Source organism: Haemaphysalis longicornis, unplaced genomic scaffold, assembly GCF_048455015.1.
Source record: "Haemaphysalis longicornis isolate Haplotype H1 unplaced genomic scaffold, Haemaphysalis longicornis Haplotype H1 scaffold_16, whole genome shotgun sequence".
Classification (NCBI taxonomy): Eukaryota; Metazoa; Arthropoda; class Arachnida; order Ixodida; family Ixodidae; genus Haemaphysalis; species Haemaphysalis longicornis.
In genome coordinates, this window is record NW_027526266.1 from 8,348,074 (window position 1) to 8,369,824 (window position 21,751).

Sequence of the window (21,751 nt, forward strand, 5' to 3'; positions counted from 1 at the left end):
CATCACATGAAGGATGAACGATAAGAGCACTTTTTATGTGAAAAAATTTTGTCGGGCGGAGGCTCTTGCCAGAACACACGAATGCTCGATTGTCTGTATGATTTGACTGACTCCGCTCCTGGCAAATCTGAAAACAAACAAAAAGATAGGTACTGACGAATGACTGCTCCCCTCCTTGTATGCCCCATATGTCAGTTTGAAGCTTTGGCTTAGCGTATTTTGTATTCTACGCAGTCTGCACAATCACCATATTGAAGGGCGTCCCTTTGGTAATTGTTTTTTCTTCTGTAATTGCTAGGTCGCGAGGAAACTATAGCACCGCTTTCTTAAGATGACAAATGTTTTTGCTGATTGGCAGGTTATGATGAAAATGGCGTTTCAAAATACCCAATACTGCAGACGCAGCAATCAAGCATACCCGTGGCATTTCCGGGGTGCTGTGAAAAATGAATACCTGTAAGTTTATTCCCTAATCGTAGTATAACTGCCTGGTTTTTATATATTGAAGTAGGTGCTACGCCAGTGTCAAAGATGGAACTTGTAAGGATTGCTGATTTTTTATTCAACCTTACCAAATTGCCCCCAAAATTATGCTACTGCTTCCAAAACGGTTGTATCAATACATTTTATTGAATTTTTGATGAAGGGCCACCATGATGTCGAAATTGGTTGTAAAGCTTTTTTTTTTGCAAAGCACAGATCTACACACCACGTCGCCAAATTTATCAAAGCTCTACAATGGAACTTCTAACATCCTTGGACAACATTTTCGGTTACAGTGCTGGGTTCTACTGAACTGGCAGTCGTAGTGACTACTTTGTTAGGCCTCGCTGTAGTTTTTGTGCTGGTAGTTTTAGTATCTATTTGTGACCTTGGTTCACAGACGCCATCGTGGGACCAGTAGCTCTGGGGTTTCTTCATGCATACGCATGGTGGGCTGCAGGGCCTAGAATGCAAGGCCCGCGTTGAGCACTGAAAAGTTAAAAAATGAAGTCATAAATTCAGTTGTTTTTACCCGACTGGTTATTCTCTTCAGTAATAATCTCCATTTGCGCAAAACACAAGGAAGTTGCTACAAACTCACCAAAGTGGGCAAGGTCTAGTTTGTGCAATGCTGCAAATACGAGTTTAAGAGAAGTAACGTTTTTACCGTAAGCGCAATAATTCGTCTGTTAGGTTTGTGTGAATGTTATGGAATAGCGTCTAATGTTTGTTGGAGTGCCTAAAGAAAAATTGGAGCTCAAAAATTACGACGAAGAAGGCGTTTGGGCGTGACAAGTATTCACGAACTATCTTTTTTTACTTTCTGACCAACGCGGGGCTTCTTCGAGTACACGGAGTTATTTGTGGCAAGATGTTAATTTGCGTTTTGTGGACAAAAATATTTTCCATCACTCCTCTTCCCGGTCTATTTGAGGATTTGTGATTGGCCTTACATAAAGCTTGTCCTGTCTACGTGCCTTCATTCTGCCCGTCTTTTTGGCGCTCCATTTGTTTATTTTAACACCATGAGCAAACTCTCACTGGAAAACCTTCTATAGGTGAAATGTTCTTGCTTAAGATTTCAATGCCCGTTGTGCCCCTATCTGCTGGACAATAAGGTTCAGTGAGTTGCACTGAAGCGCATGTGCGAAGGGTGTGCAATCTATGGCGAGACTCAGCGACCAATTGCCGGCGACAGAGACATTTTTCGCCTAGTTGCGTGGTAGCGATGCGGCCAAGCTTCCAACGATAGGAACTGCGACGTCTCTCTCCTGTGGAGCACGTTTCGTGAAGTCACACTTGCCATGCTTGCGCTCCTAAATGTCAAGATCGTTGCGACCCGATTAATACTCTTTCGAGACATGGCGGAGTGGAGGTTTTGCTCTGAAATATATGTAAGTACATTCGACAACGGTAACAGCAGTCTTGTCGCACTCCAGGTTCTTCCACGTGTCTGCACTGAAATTATGAGGCGATAAACGCAGCGATGCGTCGCCAGAAATACAGAAAACTTATTTTTTGGATACTTTAAGTAGATGCAAGGCAAGTGAACAAACATTTAAATGACGAAACATACAGTATGCTCAATTGAGGTATTTTTATTGTAAAGAATAACAACATTTTGAACACAAACTAAACAGCAAGAAAAGCACCACCCAAAAGTCACCGGTAAGTGAAATAAGAAATTGTTCAGGACGATTGCGAAAACTGTACGACCGTTTTCTTGCTTTTCATTCAAAAAAGCTACCGCAAATACCGCCCTAACAAAAGCGCCATTTCAGGGCTTAGCCTAATATGAAAAATTTCCAAGAATAATCATTGGACGCTTTCGAGTCTCTTAGTATTAAAAACGCAAATAAAATGTTTCCTCGGATACCTTCTAATTTTGAAACATAACCGGAGTCAAAGCCACTCCGTAATTTTGGGTGATTAGCAAACAATATATTCTTCACCCATGGGGGGCAAAATGCGAGAATGGTCACCTCACTACTACATTATTGGTCATTCATATTTTCGCATTTTTAATCACTGCAGTAAGTGTCGTAACGCTTTGCTTCCTAGCCTTTATAAAGCCCGTATTTAGTGTTGCAAAATTTTTAGTACTTACAAATTACTGGTTCCAAACACTAGCCAAAAAACAAAAGGTTTGAATTTAGGAAAGGCTGAAAGTGCGAAACTGATCAGGCATGGCAAAATGGATCGACTTGTCCGAGTACACACTGGCATGAAGTGCTTTTTTGCCACAGAACACACGACACAAAATATCAGGATAGCAATAATAAGTATATAATTCGTCTTTCTACACTTAAAACAGCATAATATATTTTATATGACGTAACTGCGCAGAACTATTACCAAAAATATATTTGATAAGGAGCTCCTGTGTGACTAAAACGTGCCAGGACAGGTCACTTTGAGATTAGGGCACAATCTAAAATAAAATATTTGCTGGTACATTGAACCAACTGAAAAAAAGACCAACAATAGTGGGAGGGTTACAAAGACTCGGCATATACTAGAAATGTGTTTCACGGCAGTAGCCTGTAATTATAGCGGTGCTTTCAAGCCGTTTTGATTTTCGGGCTTAAGATTCGTATAATGGATTACCAACTAGCTGGGACTCGCACGTTGTTGAGTATTTTCTGTCTACTCATAGAAGGAATCACTGATGCAAAATACGGACTAAAATAGCCCGCTTTTTTTTTTTAACAAGGGATATAATACTAAAAAACTCAGAGAGTTTTTTAACCAGGGATAAAAAAAGTTTTTTATTGCGGCGAACAATAATTATTTCACCCCAAGAACACTCCTTCCAGGCGTCAAGTTAGCAGTAGTTTTGGAAAGGTGACGGAGGCGGTAAGCTATACCGGGGACAGCCTGCGAATGCACATGGTTGTGATTAGTTTCGGTCTACATACTCAAAGTGGGCCTATAGACCGGGCGTCCCTAGCTGGGCGCTACCACTGCTTTAGCAATCAGCGTCGCCTCAGGAGAAAAGCTTGGCAGTGGAAGGCGTTGCTGCTCGCAAAGCCTAAATAGTCAAAGGGGTATTTTTAGTGTGGATAAATTTGCAAAAGGAGACACCCTTGACGAGGCACGTCACGTTCACGTAATGCGCCAGTGCAGAAGGCGGGCTACGCCCGCAATCAGTATGTTTATACCGAAGTATGTCGAGCAACGCCCAATTCTCAATGCGCGAAGATTTGATGTCAAGGTGGAATTGGAAATTAATTACGCAGTGTGACCTTCGTAATGCACAAAGCAAATTTTATATGCTGTATAATTGCCTGTATGCAGATTGTTGCATCCAGGAACATCATTGCAGCTAAGTGGTCGTGCAAACCCGCCATTAAGGTGTGATTCATTGTTTGATTGTTTGATCGATTGACTGATTGGTTGATTGATTGATTGATTGATCGATTGATCGATTGATTGATTGGTTTATTGATTGATTGATCGATTGATCGATTGATCGATTGATTGATTGATTGATTGATTGATTGATTGATTGATTGATTGATTGATTGATTGATTGATTGATTGATTGATTGATTGTGGTGTTTAATGCGTCGAAGCTGCGCAGGCGATGGAGCGTGCGGTAGTGGAGGACTCCGGATTAATTTTGACCTCCTAGGGATCTTTAACGAGCGCCGAAATCAATGATGCACGAGTGTTTCCGCTTTTCACCTCTACTAGAAAAGCGGCCGCCAAGGCCCGGAATCTACCTCGCGTCCTGGGGCTCAGCATCCCAATGCCAGAGGAATGCATCCTGTACACTATAAAAAAACTTAAGAGGGCTGTGCTGTTCTCATTTAGGTACTCTGTCAATACTTTTCAAGCATCATGCCAAAATTGACGTTTTTATTCACACTGATGTTAACTTTTAACGCTCTTGGTAGCCTATCCGTGCCGGCTTTTACGTGTGCAAAGTGGAAGAAGGCGTGGTAGTAGCTTCGCCTGTTGCATTTCGCAATTTCCCGATAGGTTACAGAGTACAGGCGCAGGAGGGCGCTTCTGATCCCAGGATCCCGTGCCTGGGATCAGAAGCCACAAAGCTTCATGCTGCATGACAAAAATTTGTAAAATGCCATAGAGTTTCCAGGACCACAAAGCCATCAAGCGCGTGAGTATATGCCTGCTTGTTCGGACAAACCGTATCGAGTTGCCGAGCCTTTCTTGTACTGCGGAAAATCCTGACGGAAACCGATAGACAGGAATCGGGTTTGAAACTCTTCAAGAGCACCCGTAGCTCTTAGCGCAGCCGACCATGCAACTTGTCTTTCTAGATTTTGCATTCCTGAATATACTCACCCAGCATAACAAATAAACATCGAAGGCAACGAGGCAAAGTGGACAAATTAACGGCAGGATGAATATTCGAACGCACTGCGCAACTTTAGACAAGAGGGAAGCGCAAAGGGGGCTCCACCCGTCGAGCTGCTTGGTCCTTATAGCCCTGCAGTGTGTATCATTTTAACAGCTAGCTTTGCTTCCACAATACAAGGTTTCTTTTCTGGTATTTACATGACGAATACGTTCCCACCTGTGGCGCACTAGTAAATATACATCAAATGTATCTTCGCGTGGACGCAGACGGGACGGCATGAACTATGGTGGAAGATGACGCGATGTATTTACAAGATAAGGCGTTCTATTTACATATGAGACATCTTGAATGTAGCGCACTTAAACACGGACACTAGGGAAAGAAAACGACAAACCACAGCGCTGACTCACAACTGATTTTTATTACAACAGACACACAGTTAAATACTTCGCCTAAACCCATGTGACCACACATCCTACATACGTCCCCTTCAAGCGTATTTATTATTATTTACATGGTACTGCCGACCTCTGGTACAAGGTCCTTGGCAAGAGGGGGCGGTAAGAAAAAGAATAAAATAGACGGAAAAAGACGCGACATGAAGAAGTAAAAGGAGCAAGAATGTGGCAATATGCCTGGGAAAGGTTTATGTGTAGTGGCATTATTGTAGGCACAATATAAAAGACAAAAAGAAGGCACCCAAAAAAAGAAAAGCGTTAATACAACCTGATGCACGCATGCGCGAAAAGATTTGCACTGAGGTAACAACCTATTAGTATCGATAAGATACGAGGCATCTTTTCAGTAGCAATTTCATCCTAACAGAACGCGACAAAGTGAGCAAAAAACTGTCTGTGGGGGGAAACCAGGAAAACATACAAGGGAGCCACAAAGCACAACTGCACACATTGGTCGTCAAGTTACAACTTGAGGCAAAGAATACAAGACATACAACTTCTGTTGTATATCTTGATATAGAGGGGAAATGTACACAAGATGTTATTTTTTCAAAGCATTCATGAATGCTTCGACCGTCCTACATTCTACAACGTCAGCTTTAAGCCGATTCCACTCGCGTACACTACGAGGGAAGAACGAATTTTTAAAGTTGTCGGTTTTGCATGAAAATTCCTTCAATTTCTTTGAGTGCAGTGAACTCATTTCCAAAACATGACAGGCATGAAAAAAAAACCTGTGTGGATGAGCGCGCGTCTTTTATTTACGTTCCAGAGCGATTTAAAAACTCAAACTGACTTCTACGTAAATGCATTAAAGGCACACTAAAGCGCCAGAGTGAGTGAGTTTGAGTTTTTACATCGCTCTAGAACGTAAATCTAACCCGCGCCTTCACCAACACAGGTTGATTCATGCCTGTCATATTTTCTAAATGATACGCTGGAATGTGACGTATGTATGATGTGTGGTCACATGGGTTTAGGTTGAAGTATTTAACCCTTTGATGTAAAAAACTTTATTATTTTGCGTAGCCGTGTGAGAAGGGTTTTATTATCTAAAAATGCATCCAACGTCACAAATACGAAGTCCGAAAAAAAATTGATTCATTAGGACACACACTAGGACACACTGGGTAGTGGAAAACACTGGCCACAGGCTACCCATATATCACTTGAAGAAGAAAGCTACCTTCATGAGCACGATTTATGGTTGAAGGGAAGATAATAACGTAAAGTTTGTGTTGCTATCACTGGTAATAACAACGTAATTGCGCAATTTCGCTTACCAGTCACCAGCCCATTGAGCCACCCGGGCCCGACGCCAGTTGCCACGTGTAAACAATACTTTTTAGCACATGGAAGAACATGCTGATCTCTCGTCTCTAATGTTTGAAGAATCGGGATCCTTTGTCTGTCAGTAGATGGTGTTAAGTGTTGAAAAAACCATAAAATGCGAGAGAGAAAAAAATCTTGTTTTGGTTGTTGCTCCTGAGCAACACTGGGCATCAAAAGATCTGTGCGTCTGTTCTAATAAAAATCAGTTGTACGTCACCGCTGTGGTTTGTACTTTTCTTTTCCTAATGTCCGTGTTTAGTGCGTTACCTTCAAGATGTCCCATATGCATTATCAACTAGCCCAGTTGTCACTACTTCTAAGGTCTATCAACAGGCGCCATAACGGAGCCTGCGATGGCTGCGCCCGGCAAGCAGATTCTTCGTCACGTCATCGTTGTTCAGGGTAGACCAGTCACCATGCAGAGTTCCCGGCCCATCCCCTGACAATAGGTCCCCCACATGAGAATATCATTCAGCCAAAATCAATAGCATTCGTTTTTTTTCCTGCATACATGATAGATTTTGCTAGTACAATCTTTGTTATAAAGCTACCGTGTTAGTTTCCCCGCTGCAGCTTACGGTATAATTTAGGACGTCATCAGTATGGAAAAATTGTTTGCTTCACTAAAGAAACTGAATTCAATATTCTGAGCTTCATCTATGTAGATGTTTCTGTAACACAATTTCAGTAGCTGTTCCACTATAGAAAAGTTTAAAGGAACACTGCTATGATTTGTAAACATGGCGGAATCATTGTGCAACTTTTACGTTAGTCTGAAAGCATGTTTCGACAACTCCAGCTGCATTTCCGCGACTTCATTCGACAGAAATATCAATTTGAAAATGATCTCCTTCTCTCTGCATCAACCTTGCCGACTTCCTTTGACGTTTCCTATGAGTTCAGAACGAGATGGCTTTGGCTTGACTGCGCTGCTGCTCGGCTCGCTGACCCTCCGTAAAATCGGCCGCCCTAGCTTTTATTCGGCTGGCCGGGGCCGTCGCAATTACTTCTCCCAGTTGAAACTGAACCACGAGACGTTTGCGCCTGAAAAAATATAGTTTACTTTGTTTATCGACCTTATCAAGCTGCTAGTCCAAGTCCCTTCACACAAGAGCACACAGGCACACACAACGCTTCACTGGCTGCTACAGTCGTCCACGGCATTACCTGCAGCAGGATTTTCCAAATTATCGCCTCCTCCTGCTTTGGTATAGGGTAATTAGTCAGAACTACTGTATTTCTGTCATGTTTAAAGGAGCCATGAAGAGAAAACACAAGTTTGGTTCATTCGAACGATTGCCTCGTTAGAACCACAACGACACCACTTATAACGCAAACTTCGCTGAAATAAGCTACATAATTAGGAAAAAAGGAAATGACCATGCGACCCACCAGCTCATTTTCCGCAACAGAACCTGTGATGTCACTTGGGAATGCTCTGCGATTGGCGGAGGCCGGCAAAAGCAAACGCATGTTAGGCAGCGCTTACAGTTTGCATAGCGAGCTAAATGCCCGTGAAACATACTGCACATTCTTTTTATGACAACGAACGGTGGAGTAAACGGTTGAAGGTCCGAACGAACACGCAAGCGTGTGCGCCAATGCGTACGAAACTAGCGCCGGCCGAGCTCGACATCTCGCCGTCGCGCAGAGGAATTTTCGGGTTCGAGGCTCTTCGGGGCCAAACGAACCGTTCCAGCACGCACAGCCGCGACCTTGCTTCGTATCGTAATTTCATCACAGGAGGTTGGCAATCATATCGCCAACCAGCAAAGGTAAAAATAGAAACGAGGGGAGTAAGGAACAGCAAGAAGCGACGAGATAGTGCCAGTCGTCGCGTAAGTTTCGAATGGTGTTGGCTTGCTGCTGTGGTTACGAGCTCGTTTCCAGTTTACAACCACTGAAAACTTCAGTTTGTTGGAGTACTTTACAATAAAATTTCGTTGCTGCGTTTTGAAATGCCCATGTAGTAAGGGCAAATCGTCGAGGGAGTGCGACATCCCCGCCGGTGAGGAGGTCTCCTTTCATGTGCTGCCCAACGACGAACCTAGGCGAAGCAAGTGGCTACGTTTTGTGAACTTTGCAAACGGAGGAGAAAGAGAGCTAAAGTAAGTACGAGTGTGCTCGCTTCATTTCCGAGGAAGTGATTACGGCAGGGACCTATACGTTAGCTCACTCCTGGGACATGCTGGCGCTCGTCGCCGACTTCGTCAAATCGCTCCGACCTTGGGGAAAAAATGCCGTAAACACCGCGCATTGACGCTCGTATCTTTCTGGTCGAAGCAGAGAGCTCGCGCGAACGGCTTTCCATACACGACACCGGCCAACTGGCATAAGCGATACTGCTACTGAAATTGATCTATTATTAACCGTAATCAAAATACGGCACATACGTACCAGTCTATATTCGTCCTTCGCGACGGGGCTGACGAGGCAGCGGTGCCGACGGCTGGGCGTTCGTCTGTTATGGCTATCGCGGAATGGTCGCTTTCCCGTCCACCGCGTATCCCACAACTCTTGCCGCTCGTGCACTTAGAAGCAGTGAGCGTTTTAGTGGTGTGAGGTTGTTAAATGCAAGCCCGAGCTCCTCGGCGAGAGTTTTGTTCTCCGGATCAGGCGATTCCATGACTAGGGCTGCGGGTGCACTAGGTTTTACTAGTATTTTTAAAATGGCCGCCGTCTCGATCGACTCCCGCGTGTGGGTGTTATATGGAGTCGACATACTAAGTATCTGTTTCATGGACCGGCTCTATGACGTCATTGTACACGTCACGGAATGTTCAATTTTAGCTGGAGATTTAAAATTTTGGCTTAAATTGCCCTATTTCTCAGTGAATAAAGCATCATTTGCTTCCGGGAAAGCGCTTGGGGTACTATGACTAATCTTTCGAATAAAACAAACTTTTGTTTTCTCTTCATGGCTCCTTTAAGGGGACTCATAATCTTGCTTGGTAACAGCGCAAATAAAACAGGACACAAAAGAAAGAAGAAACGGACACAGCGCTGTGTCCGTTTCTTCTTCCTTTTGTGTCCTGTTTTCTTTGCGCTGTTACCAAGCAAGACAATGTACCAACTCGCCCAGTCGTCTGTTTTGGGACTCATAAGTTCTTCGAATAAACAGTTTTTCGAATAAACAGTTTTTAATAGCAACTTTTGAGATATACCCTGCTAATACCAGATGTAATGCTCCAGCTAAGTCTATGGACTACTGTACGCTAGTAGAAAAATTTAAGGCCAATTGACAGCGGCAGAAGAATCAGCGAATTTATCATTGGTACTAAGGAATTAACATAAACCAACACTTCTATTGTACTGCGTGAACCCAAGGTGCGGTTAATCACTATTTCCGCTTAGTCAACTAGCAGGCCGGTCAGCAGCACGGCCGTACTTATGCCAACGCTTTTTAACATAGGAAATGCATGCCGCTAGCGATAAGATATTGGTGGAAATTTGGTTGACACTAACTGCACGGACACAATTCAAGAAATAGTCACTATGCTTAAGCTCAAAAAATGGAAACTGGTTATTCATTACAGACGTTATATTTCCGCGCCGGCGGAGCTCGCTTTTTTCCGAGTGGCTCGGACCACGGGGTGGGTTATTGTGCAGGTCACAAGTTTGAATCCGCGTTAGCGTATATTTTTTTGAAGTTGAATAATTTGTTTTTGAGCAATATTTTCTAAACAGGGTAAAAATGTTTGCGCTGTAATGTTCATTTCCCCAAGAATAAGTTCGCTGAGTGCGTGAAGACCGAAACTGACGGCCTGCCGTGTGCTCGTTGGCTTCGTTGTTTCCGAAAGCAGTCGCAGCCAGCGAGCTCAGCCCCGAATTAGCCGACCCTAGGCGTGATGCGAACACGCCTCTTACTGTGCAAGCACGCCTGGGCGAGCTCCAAAAGTAGGCGAAAATAGCATCGCATTTGAGCATCTCCGGTGACGCTAAGGGTGTTACTCCACTGCGTCCGCCTCACATAGGGATTTTAGCTATTCCAAGCCGTGGTTTGTAGCCTTACCTGACGCAATTTACAGCTGAAAACATGGCAGAAGCGCAGCGTGCCTATTACGGAGACATCAAGAAGGCCCAGACAACGGTAACATCGGATGCCAGCATGCTATTTCACATTACAGAAAGCAAACGTGGTTTGAATTTGAATTTTAGACACTGTTTAATCAAGTACCACCTGGTATTGACGTCAGTGCTTTATTTTGTTTGGCCTCCCAAAATCGTGCATGGTTTTTGTCTCTTTCATAGCTTTATAAAATAAATACCGCCTTATCGACCGGATAAACGATGAAAAGTGTGTTAATTTGAGCCAGCCTAGGCAGTGCAAACAAACAAAGCAGCTTGGGAAATTCCTTTGAGTATTCCTTGAAGTAAAATGTTTTGCACGGCAACAATACACTTCGTCGAAATAAAAACAGTTGAATTTCCAGGACCACTATGCCCTGCTTCCGGTAAACTGATTCCGAAAGCATTACTGGCCAATGGTAGAACGGGCGCCCGTTCTCACAACATTATTATCACCCTTTTAAATAATATATTTCGTTCACAATGAGTCACCATCCTCACGCCTTCTTCTCATAAACAAAGATAAAAATTGGGCAGGACGTATTTTGGCACTTTCTATTCGCCTAATTGTAGCCTTATACTCAGCACGGCCATGTGACGTTGCAAGACTTGGTGGCCGTTACCCTGTTCGTTTAATTGGTCATCTATACGCAGGCTGCTGAATGTCGTTGAGCCTGCCGCGCTTGCCCCTCTTTGCACGCCTCCTCTTCATTTACGCATACGGGGGCTACCGAGATGAAGTGCACGTGCCTGGACAGAAAACACCGACGCAAAATAGTCCTCCAGGGGCCAGCTGGTGTCTTTCCAGCCAGGAGCTAGCTCAGCCAGGAGGAAGCCAGCAAGAATGTTTCAAGTAATCGATCATGTTTTGTATGCTATGTATGCTGGATTTTTTGCCAAAAGCATTTACAAATATTTCGTGCTAAAAAGGTTTCACTTAAGAATCCCCCCCCCCCCCCCCCCGGAAGAGGGGCCGACATAAAAACAAGGTGCTTGTGCGCAAAGTAAGATACTGAATTGCAATGGTAATGCAGGTGACCAACAATTCTTGTTAGCATAGGGTGTCTGTAGAAGACACTGTTTAACCTAGACGTGGACGTGAAGTATATGTTGCTCATTTAGGGGAGAAAACATTGACTCGCATTTTATTGCAGGTACCCTAAACGGAACATCGCTGACGGCGTATATTCATTGATCAACGGAACGATGTTTAGTAGATCGGGATACTTACACTTTGGTAACATGGAATGTAAAAATATAAGGCGGATACCACCATGACGTTCCTATAGAAAGAGCCGAAGGTGTGTTAGCACAGGTTGCTCAACTACTGCGTATTTTTTGAAAACATGCTTCTGATTTTTCTGCACTGACTTCCATTATTTGCGGCAGTAACACTTTTAATGCCGAAATTTATGGCTGGTTGCTTTCTTGAAAACTCCACAGTTGGCTCCCCAGTCTGCCCTTCTTTCAACCTCATATACAAACAATATAAAATCCTAAATACTACATTTGGACGGAACTTTCTAAATTAAGCCACTAACTAAAGGGGAGGAGACGGGGTTTCCAAGACTGCTCCCGCATTACCGTTAAATCTGTGCTTGAACATCTCTGAATATGGCTCGCTAAAATTCACGGTGATTACGTATGCCGAACATAGGATGGCTTTAATGGCATGTGCATTACTGCATTGATACCTCCATACCGAGCAAGTAAAAAAATATAAGTGAACACCTTTTATAACACGAAGCAGCATTCATCTAAACGCGAACAGCAAATATTTAAAAAGCATGCACCGTCTCACGTCATAGAAGCGCGAAAAACACATGGCAAAAACACGCACTCATCAAAGGATTACTACTTTTGTACGCTCCTACAAAACATCATAAAAAATGACCCTGAAAGTTTTGAAATTAGTTATTTAGAAAATGCCCAGCTGTGAGGGAAACGGAACTCAACGGCGAAATAATTAGTGAGCATGCAATTATCGCTCAACGTTTTAATTGTCATTTTTAGAGTGTGTTTTATCAAGAGGGAACGTATTCACTGATCCTTCCCTCAGGATAAAACGCTGTCTTACCATCGTGATTTTGTTTCTTGTTTATGCGTAGTATCCATGCTGTTAATTCAAATGAAAGCCTGATCTGGTGTTGACAATATTTCGAAACGTCTTCCTATGTAGATATGCTGAACTGGATGGTAGGTTTTTAGACGGAACATTTTGCACTTCCTGGTCAATGAAGATATCAATTCACTGCATGATTCCACAGATAGTTCTATTTTTAAAGGTGACCGCTACATCTTTCAGAATTATTTTCAGGTAGCTTTTTTATTCAACTTTGGACAATCGAAAATCGACGTGGCGTTGAGGCAAAAGGCCACTCTAATGGCCCCGCTGAACTAGGCGCCTAGCACCAGATTACGCCACCGACAGGAACTAAAACAAGAATTCATGCTTTAATACCTACATAAAATACAAGTATACATATATACACTGCCCCGTAAGAAATGTCTATAAAAATACCACATACTACAAATATATATAGAGGAATAGAGGTAGAGGTTTTTTTGCTTAATAGAAGAATAAACAATAAAGAAAAAATAAAATTGAAGTAAAAGCGCCGTGTAATCTTCACTTGTTGCAAAGGAAACGAGACTAGAGTAACTGATATGCACAAAATAACACGAAAATACAAATCACTAGCAATACCCTGCATGTAGAAATAGCTTTAATTTCACGTCCAATAGTGGCTACCGATAAAGTGTATTCAATTATGTGAAACATCAAAGGATGACTTATCAGAAGCTTAGGCTCTAGCGATTTCTGCGTTTCTGTGTCATAACTCATTTTAGTTTGTATTGGTATTCTATAACATTTTGATTCCGAAAAAATCACGCCACTTCAGTGTTAGTGTAACTAAAAAGAAAAAAGCTCTGGGTCAGTTTGAGTATGAGTTTTAACGACTCAGTTCTTCAAGAGAACTGAACACATTATTTCTGAACAGATTCTTGGATCTCTAGAGGAGAATGCTAGATTAGGAAATTGTCAACACAACTTTAAAAAAGGTTTTTCAAATGAATTCAATTCGTAACAATAATTCATTCTTTTGCTGCGTGTCATGATAACATTGGCAACATTGATGCTGTAGTTCGACATTTTAAAAAGGCATTCGTCAAGCTGCAGCTTGACAAATATTAACAAGAAAAATATTCACATTCCGGGCAATTTTGTTTTCTAGATGGCAGCCTGCCTATGAGACCACCGCCATCATACTCAACTTCATCAGCCTACTAAGGTCCACTGAAGGACGAAGGCCTTTCCCATCGACCACCAACCAAATACTGTCATGCGGTGCCCCGGTACGCAGTTTACGAAAGAAGTAGCGTTTTTCATCCCTTGATCGTGTTATTGGTGTTCCTCATCGTCTATACCCATCTCTTGGTATCCATTCTGCTACCCTAATGGCCCACCAATTGTCGGTTCGTCTCCCAACATGGCCAGCCTGAGACTATTACTTTTTTCTTTATTTGACCTATGATAACGTCGATTCTAGTTTGCTCTCTGACCAAGGTAGCACGTTTCCTGTGGCTGAGTGTAACACCTGACAATATTCATTCGATGACGCCTTGAGCCGACCTCATTTGGCGTTTTAGTTCTTAGCAAGACACCAAATTTTAGCTCGGTATGTTCATAGAAAGTATGCACTGGTTGTTGATTTTACGTTTGTCTGGCAGAGGTAGCTTATTTTTCATCATTCGTGAGAGCTTGTCCAGTGTTCCCAGCCCATAGATATTCTCGCCGGATTTCTCACTAGTGGCTGGGGTCAGAACTAACCACCTATCTGAGGTAGTTTTATTTTTTACTTCTTCTAGCGTTTCGTTTACTAAGCTGAAGAGGATGTTTTCAGCATGCTTATCCTAGCTTACTTCAGATTTATTCATATTTACCTTAAGACCCACGATCATGCTTTGTGATTGTAGGTCCTCATGCATGTTTGCAGGTGTTCTGCAGCATCACTCAGTAATAGTATGTTGTCCAAAAGATTCAGATGCTTCAAGTATTCTCTGTTTGTCTTTATTTCCATGCTTTTCCAATCACGCTTTCCAAACAACCCCTGTAGACATGCTCTCAGTAGTTTTGGACTGATGGTTTTCTCCCGGTCTGGCGCCCTTTAGAATCCGAAACTGTTATCCTGCCAGTGCATCCCTTATATCTTTCTTCTGGAAATGTTATATAAGTTTCCTCTATTCCCTGGGCGTTTAGTGCTTCCAAAAGCGCTTCGGTGAGTGCCGAATCAAACGCTTTCTCGTAATCTATAAACGTAGTGTGAAGAGGTTTGGTGTACTCCACAACTTTTTCTATCACTTGGTTTACGGCATGGAGGTTATCCAAGATTGAGTACAATTTCGTAAAGCCAGCCTGCCCTCTAAGTTGTTCGGGGTTCATGCTGCCACCTATTCGGACAAGTATAACTTTGGTAAACAGCTTATAAAGTGAGACTAGGCTGATGGTTCTGTAATTCGTGAGGCCCTTGGGAACTCACGTTCTATGGATCAAACTTTCAGAATTATACGGGCGTTTCTCCGAACGACAGGCACTTCTTGAGTCTTCGAGCATTCCGAAAATAATATGGCACGCTTTTTCTGTACAATTTCTCCTCCCCCGTCCAAACGATCTACGGCTGTGCCGTCGTCACGAATTTTCATATCTTTGAGAACCTTTTTATTTTTCTCTTTAGTTACTAGTGAGACATCGCAAGTTGAGCTTGCGCTCTTCGTAGTTTCTCCACGTCTAACGTCATTGGTGTACAGCCTGAAGTAGGATTGTTTAGCTACCTTTATTATCACGTCGAAATTGTCCGTAATGCTTCCCTGCTCATGGCGGAGTGTATACATCCTGTCCTCGCCGATGGCTAGGTTTCTCCTAGTTGCTTTCAAAATTCGCCCAATTTGGAGCATTTTCTTGGTCGCTGCCATGCGGTTACTGAGTGGGCCCGGCTGCCTCTGCTCCGAGAAAAACAACATGTTTATATCTCTGAAACTATTGGAGCTAACCGGTTCAAATTTGGTACAAAGGTGCGTTAGAACTTGATGAAAAAGGGAAAAAAGAATTGCGAACGATTAGATGTAGGTGGCCGATTTCCCCAAATAAATGTGAAAATTGGCGCAGCTTCGTGCACACGCGTCCGCCCTGATTGGAAGCCTATAGAACATAAGCAGGCCTGGTTGTTTACATTGCGGCTTTTAGTTGTAACATTACCAAAAATGCGCATAGCGACCTTATTTACCTTCTCAAACTATCGGAACAGCAACGCGGTGACCAGAGAATGGAATCAAAGCGGTCATCAGGTCGCGGAAGTTAACTCGATTTGTTTTATTTGCGTGTTACGCAACCTGCGCGGCCGCCTCCGCGCCTACAAAACCTTTTTCTCGACGCCAACAGCTTTTCAACGTTAACGTAGCGCCGTTTCGCGTATTCCTGTGATTACGGGGGTGCCCCAATATGGTGTTCCTAGTAAACTTCTTTGTTTGTTTTATATTATGAGTATGGAGACGGTAACTGCCCCTAATTTTCGAATTCCATTTCTTGCAGACGACCGTTAATTGTTTTATAAAGTCAGCGTTATTATAATGAGATTGAACTCAACAAAATATTGATGAAGTGCATACGTACTGCTTAGAATGTAGAAGGGAACTAAACGTGAAACAAAATAAGCGCGCTTTCACTATGGGAAAAAGGATGACCTGCAAAGCTCGACTGTGTACCCAAATGCAAAGCTCGACTGTGCACCCAAATTTCCAATCGAGGAATTAACGCTTTGCCCAATCAATCTTTTAAGGACTTCGGAAAGTGTCTCGGACCTGAGGCTATGCGCGCGCGCCATCGCCGCATACTTCCGACGTACGAGTACTGGATCTCGCCACCACAGCACACGCACGCAGCCCGAGTCCTGCGTTCCATCTGGGACTTCGCACGCGAGGCTGACATTCCGAGCCTTACTTAATTTTACCCCCTCCTGTCCCGCCCTGCCATCCTTATGGGCCTCTGAGCCAGCCCTTGTCTTAATAATGTTACATCTATGTATCTATGTATGAATAGCGTGTTCTGATGTTGCCTTAGCATCTACATTTTGCTGTAGCACAGGCCCCGATTGCTTCACATTTTGTAATGTGAACCAGGATATGTCGTACCCCCCTCTTCTGATTCCAGTGAATCCCATTTACTGTAAATGGGATTAAATGGGAGTAAATGGGATTCACTTGCCTTCTCACCACCACCATCCCCTCTTTCACAAGTTGCGCAGTCAGCTGACGGTGGCCGTAGGGCCGTTATCACATAATTGTGGAGAATCGACACCTGTCCAAATGGGTGTAAAAACGCCTGAAAACCGCCGCCACCGCCGCCTCCATGAATGTATCCGCAGCCGTTGCTTCCTCACGTTCACTTCGCCCACAAGCAGCGGGTTCTAGCGAAGTGAACGCAATTTCTCTCATTGGAATGACGGCCTGAGGTCATAATTGTTGCTAAGCATGAAAGCCATTCCTAGAGATATTGTTGCGTCGGTGGCCGCCGTTGGTCAGCTGGTCATAGTTCTTCTAACAGGAGCATAACAATACATCTTATTCTGGCCGCATATAATGCCTTTCCCTATCAATTCGCCGGCGTATTTCACGCCTAATTTTCCGGTCATCCCCCACTGCCGGTTTAGGAGTGCAGGGGTTGGGCGGGAGGGGGCATGCACACAAAGCATTGCTTAATTCCGCTACCGATGACATACCTGCTGTGGTGGTGGGAGATTTATAATTTGAAGTCCAATGGCTCAACGTGCCCTGTCAGCTGCCCTCTGTAATCGAGTGGTGTGGGTCTGGGTTGGTGTGTTACACAGACAATAACATGCCTACGACTGGGCTGCGAAAAGGACACCTACCTTGGTGTCCGCTAGAATAAATATACCGGCCTTTGAGCCGTGAACTTGCTATTGGACGGATGCATGTCGTTCACTAGGAGGAAGAATAGGGGAAACTAAAGAAGTGTCCATCGCAGCCGAAGCGTGACAGGACGCGGGAACAGCGGAAAGCCGCTGCCACTGCTGTTGCCGCCTCAAGCTCTAGCTGGTCGAGTAGCCGCCAATCTCTTCCGAATGATCCATCTGGCCTTCGGGGAACCCCCACATGGGCCAATATAACTTGTTCAGCTTAAAGGGCTTTCAGAGCGACGTTTTCGACTGTGTCTTTCACTAATGTACCCGCTCATGAGCGGTTGCCGGTTTATGCGTGCACGGGTTCGGAGGGGAGGGAGGGGCGACGGGCACGCGCAGCTATAGGTTTATGCTCTTACTGATGAAATGACTGTTGTATTGGCGTTAGCTTTAAACGTGGGCGTGAAACAGCCCAATGAGGCGGTCCAGTGTCCTCAGTGGTCGAGTGGACTCGGTTGGCGTGTTACACAAAGAGTAAGGCGCCTACGACGCAGGAGGGAAGGAGATGGCACTGCGTTTGTCCGCTGGGATAAAACTCTGGTCTTTCGAAATTTCATTCAGGTAATTGGCTAGAAATCAGGCTCAGTCATAAATTACAAACACACCTGTTTTTCTTGTGCACTCCGTGGTGGACGTGCAGCTTTGCCGGTCATCCTTCTTCACAGAGTGGAACGGCACGAACTTTCTTTTTTCAAGCGTAAATTTTTATTTGGCTTCCGGACAGTAATATCCTGGCCCCATTGCTCTCACTGGAGCCAACAAAAGATTTCACTAGTGAACGCGCTCTACTATGAGGAGGTTACGTCTAGCCGACTCGTGGGGCAGCGATTCGTAATGGGAAGACTACTCTAGAAGACGAGTGAATGGTTGAGCAGGCGACGCGAAGGGGGTGAGCGAAGTACGAAGAAAGATGAGAGGTTCCATAAATTCGTATGGAAAGTAGACAAAACAGGACTCGTCAGATAACAGGGAACGAGCAGGGAACTGCTGGAATGAGAAGAGATGGTTAAGCTTGTTAGGAAAACATTGGCATTGAATATCAGACAAACGACGCAACATGAGAGCAGAGATGATACAGACTGGAGATGAGAGAAGAAAACGTGGCACACGCGGACAGGGAACAGAGAGAAAACGAACAAATGCAGTTAAACGAACCTTGCCACGTAAGGGCAAGAGCAAAGAAGGGAGAGAAGATCTTAAAGAGGTGAAGGGGGACATGTTAGAACAGATATAGAAAAACATTTAGGAGAACAGGCGAAGTAAGGAAGAGAAAATGAGGGAGGAAACCTAACAGCGAAAATTATATTTGAGAAATTACAAAGAAGATAGAAGAGCCGGGCTGTCAGAAGAAGAGTAGGAATGGAGAGGCAGATCGGAAATATTCTAGATAAATACTCAGAAAGAAGAGGTGAGTGTAAAACCAAGTGTAGAAGAAAACCAAAACACGAGGTAACGGAAAGTGGGGGCAACCTGAGGAAATGGTAATGTTTCTTGATAGACGGCAATATACGTGTGATGTTGGGTGGACGACATAACCGTGGGGTGGAGTAAAAGGGGAAAAAGGAATAGAAGAGTACAGAGAAAATGATAAATAAATGCGAGCAGCATACCAGAAATGGATCGAATGGTAAAAGGGAAAGGGATAGAATAGTACAATTGAGTAAGTAAGTAAGTAAATAAGTAAGTAGGTCTGTAAGTAAGTCAGTAAGTGTGCAAGGAAGAGTGAGATGAAGACATATGAAAGAATATTACTTGTCGGTAGGCAGAGCGAAGGCTGTGAGGGGTGGATGACACAAAGATTTTACGAGGAATTTTTGTTAGGGTCACCCAAAACGCTATCCTCCTGCAACTTCTTTTGCAGCGAGCTGACAATTTTTTTTTCATGAATAAATAGGTAGGCTACAGAAATCTTTGCGCCAGAACGTGTAATAGGCGCTATTCTGTTATTACGGCCGTAAAAAACAACCTTAGCAGAAGAGAGATTACTGAACTCAACGTCACATCAAAACGGTTAATCTCGCGCTCGGTAATATCCGACACGGTAAAAAGTTCAAAAACACGAGGACACAAGAAAAAAATCTCCCCTCAATGTTTGTTAAACAATGACGTGTTAATGACGAAAACGATTGACATACATAAAACCCCGTGAAAAACATCAAAATATACTTAAACTGCAGCTTTCAGGAGGAATTTAACTGCTGCCAGATAATCGTTTTACTTTGCTTGTGAGGCAAGAAAAGGGGGACACATTCGTTCATTATTGTTCGTTGCCAATACAAATATTTCAGAAGATTTCACTTTTGTGTTGCATCCCAAAATTAGGCAAGATCCGTAAGAATACAAATTCTGTCGTGCAGCAGCTTTGATGCAGCGATCCTTCAAATATCGTCCTTCCGACAATTACATAACCGCCGCACAATGATATCTTATGCGCTCGTATTGCAACGTCCGTTCTGCCCAACGTGTCTTTTCCAACATGATAATATAATCTGGTAAACAACATCAACATTATTCTCTAGCGTACGTGTACCCTGCTTTGCTGTGTAGCAGGCTTTTGCAGCTTCATTATTCGTAGTGTGTATATGCGTGCCATGTTGCTTGGAGTGAAGTTTAGGGTTGCTATTGTTGCGGGTCCGGAATTGAGGATTGCGGAAGGTTTCACCTTTACGGGGTACATTGCGCTTTGTGTTTCCTGTAACTTGGCCTAGAATCGCAGGTATCCAACACAAGGAAGCCCGCGAATTTCGCTCTAGTAGAAACCGTTTTCTTTTTTTGAGAACCGTGAGCAATTTGGGAAATTAATACAGCTAACAATAAAAATATTTACCACTTAACAATTACAAGGATTTTACTTGAGAACAGTGTATTAAAATGAACTTAACAGCCACAGATTAAAATCCATATGAGCCAGCGTAAAGACATGCTCTAGCGAATTTTATACACGCAATATTATACACTTGATCACATTTTACACTATATACTCACACTGATATGGTAATAAAGCCAGCAACGTAAGGAACCCTCATTTTATGCAAAAACACTGGCTTTAGTTTGTCTGCAAACTAAATTGACCACCGAAATTGAAGTACTCGCCAATGTTCGCGGAACAGGCAGGTGCATATATGAAGTGTTAAAACAACCTAAGAAGCCGGCTTTTGTCCTTTCCTTACCGTGCTTGAGGCTTCATGATTTTGTTTTTATCCTAATGCCCAGTAAAGTGTAACAACAATTTTTGTTTGACTTTTGATATTCAAGAAATCGGTTGCGCCGGATGAGGTGGTATTAACCTCGTACGGTTTATGAAAAAAATAAGCGTACAGCCTGTATTTGTGATGCTTAAAACTCTCAAGCTCTTTATTGCACACCACTTCTATAGTGTACCGACCACTGCATGAGCTCCCATATTTTAAAGGTTAAGGCATGACGTCAATCTTTGATACAGAAAAATAGGCTTTGACATGACAGTTTGGAGAAAAATAAATCCTACTTTGACATTCAGATCTCACTTCATCTTAGTTGAGATTGGATGGCTTACAATTGTGAACACCGCCATGGCTTTAGTATTAAACTTTTCAACTGCATATTCTTTGGTACGTTTGAACATGATTTCTCCCTTGGCTAAGACCTTATGTGGACAGGAAACATGGCCCTGCTTAATTATTCCTTAAACTCCATGCTAGCTGTTTAAAGCTACACCCAAAAATGACGTAGTTCAATACCACCGGCTTAAAAATTCCGAACATTTGCAACTGTTTATCCTCGTGTATAAATGCAGATTCCTCACTGATTTACTAATTGTTTGACTTGAAATTTTGGACGTACGCTTTTTGGATTTGCTTTGTTACTAGGTATATGGCATCAGTAAGGCTGAATGTTTACAATATACAACCAGAGGGAAGTGAATAGGGTAAATGTACTTTTCTAAACATTCTAATACATTTCTAGTCATTTGAGATACCGTAGTGGTTGTTGTTTATATGCGTACTTTGCACGATAATCGTCATAACCATCAAAAGCCTACCTACGCCCACTGCAGAGAAAATGCCTCTCCCATTTATCTCCAAATATTCTTGTCCTGTGCTAACAGCGACCAATTTATCCCCGCA

The 21,751-nt window shown here is 43.3% G+C and overlaps 1 long non-coding RNA gene across 1 annotated transcript; it reads right to left on the reverse strand.

Annotated features, from left to right (window-relative positions):
• Nucleotides 1–604: 604 nt before the first annotated feature.
• On the reverse strand, nucleotides 605–20,785 carry LOC144166095 (uncharacterized). The gene is made up of 3 exons (XR_013321567.1): nucleotides 20,631–20,785; nucleotides 11,900–11,951; nucleotides 605–972 (listed from the first exon to the last, which is right to left on the reverse strand). It is a non-coding gene; the product is annotated as an uncharacterized LOC144166095 (long non-coding RNA).
• Between the last annotated feature and the right edge of the window lie 966 nt (nucleotides 20,786–21,751).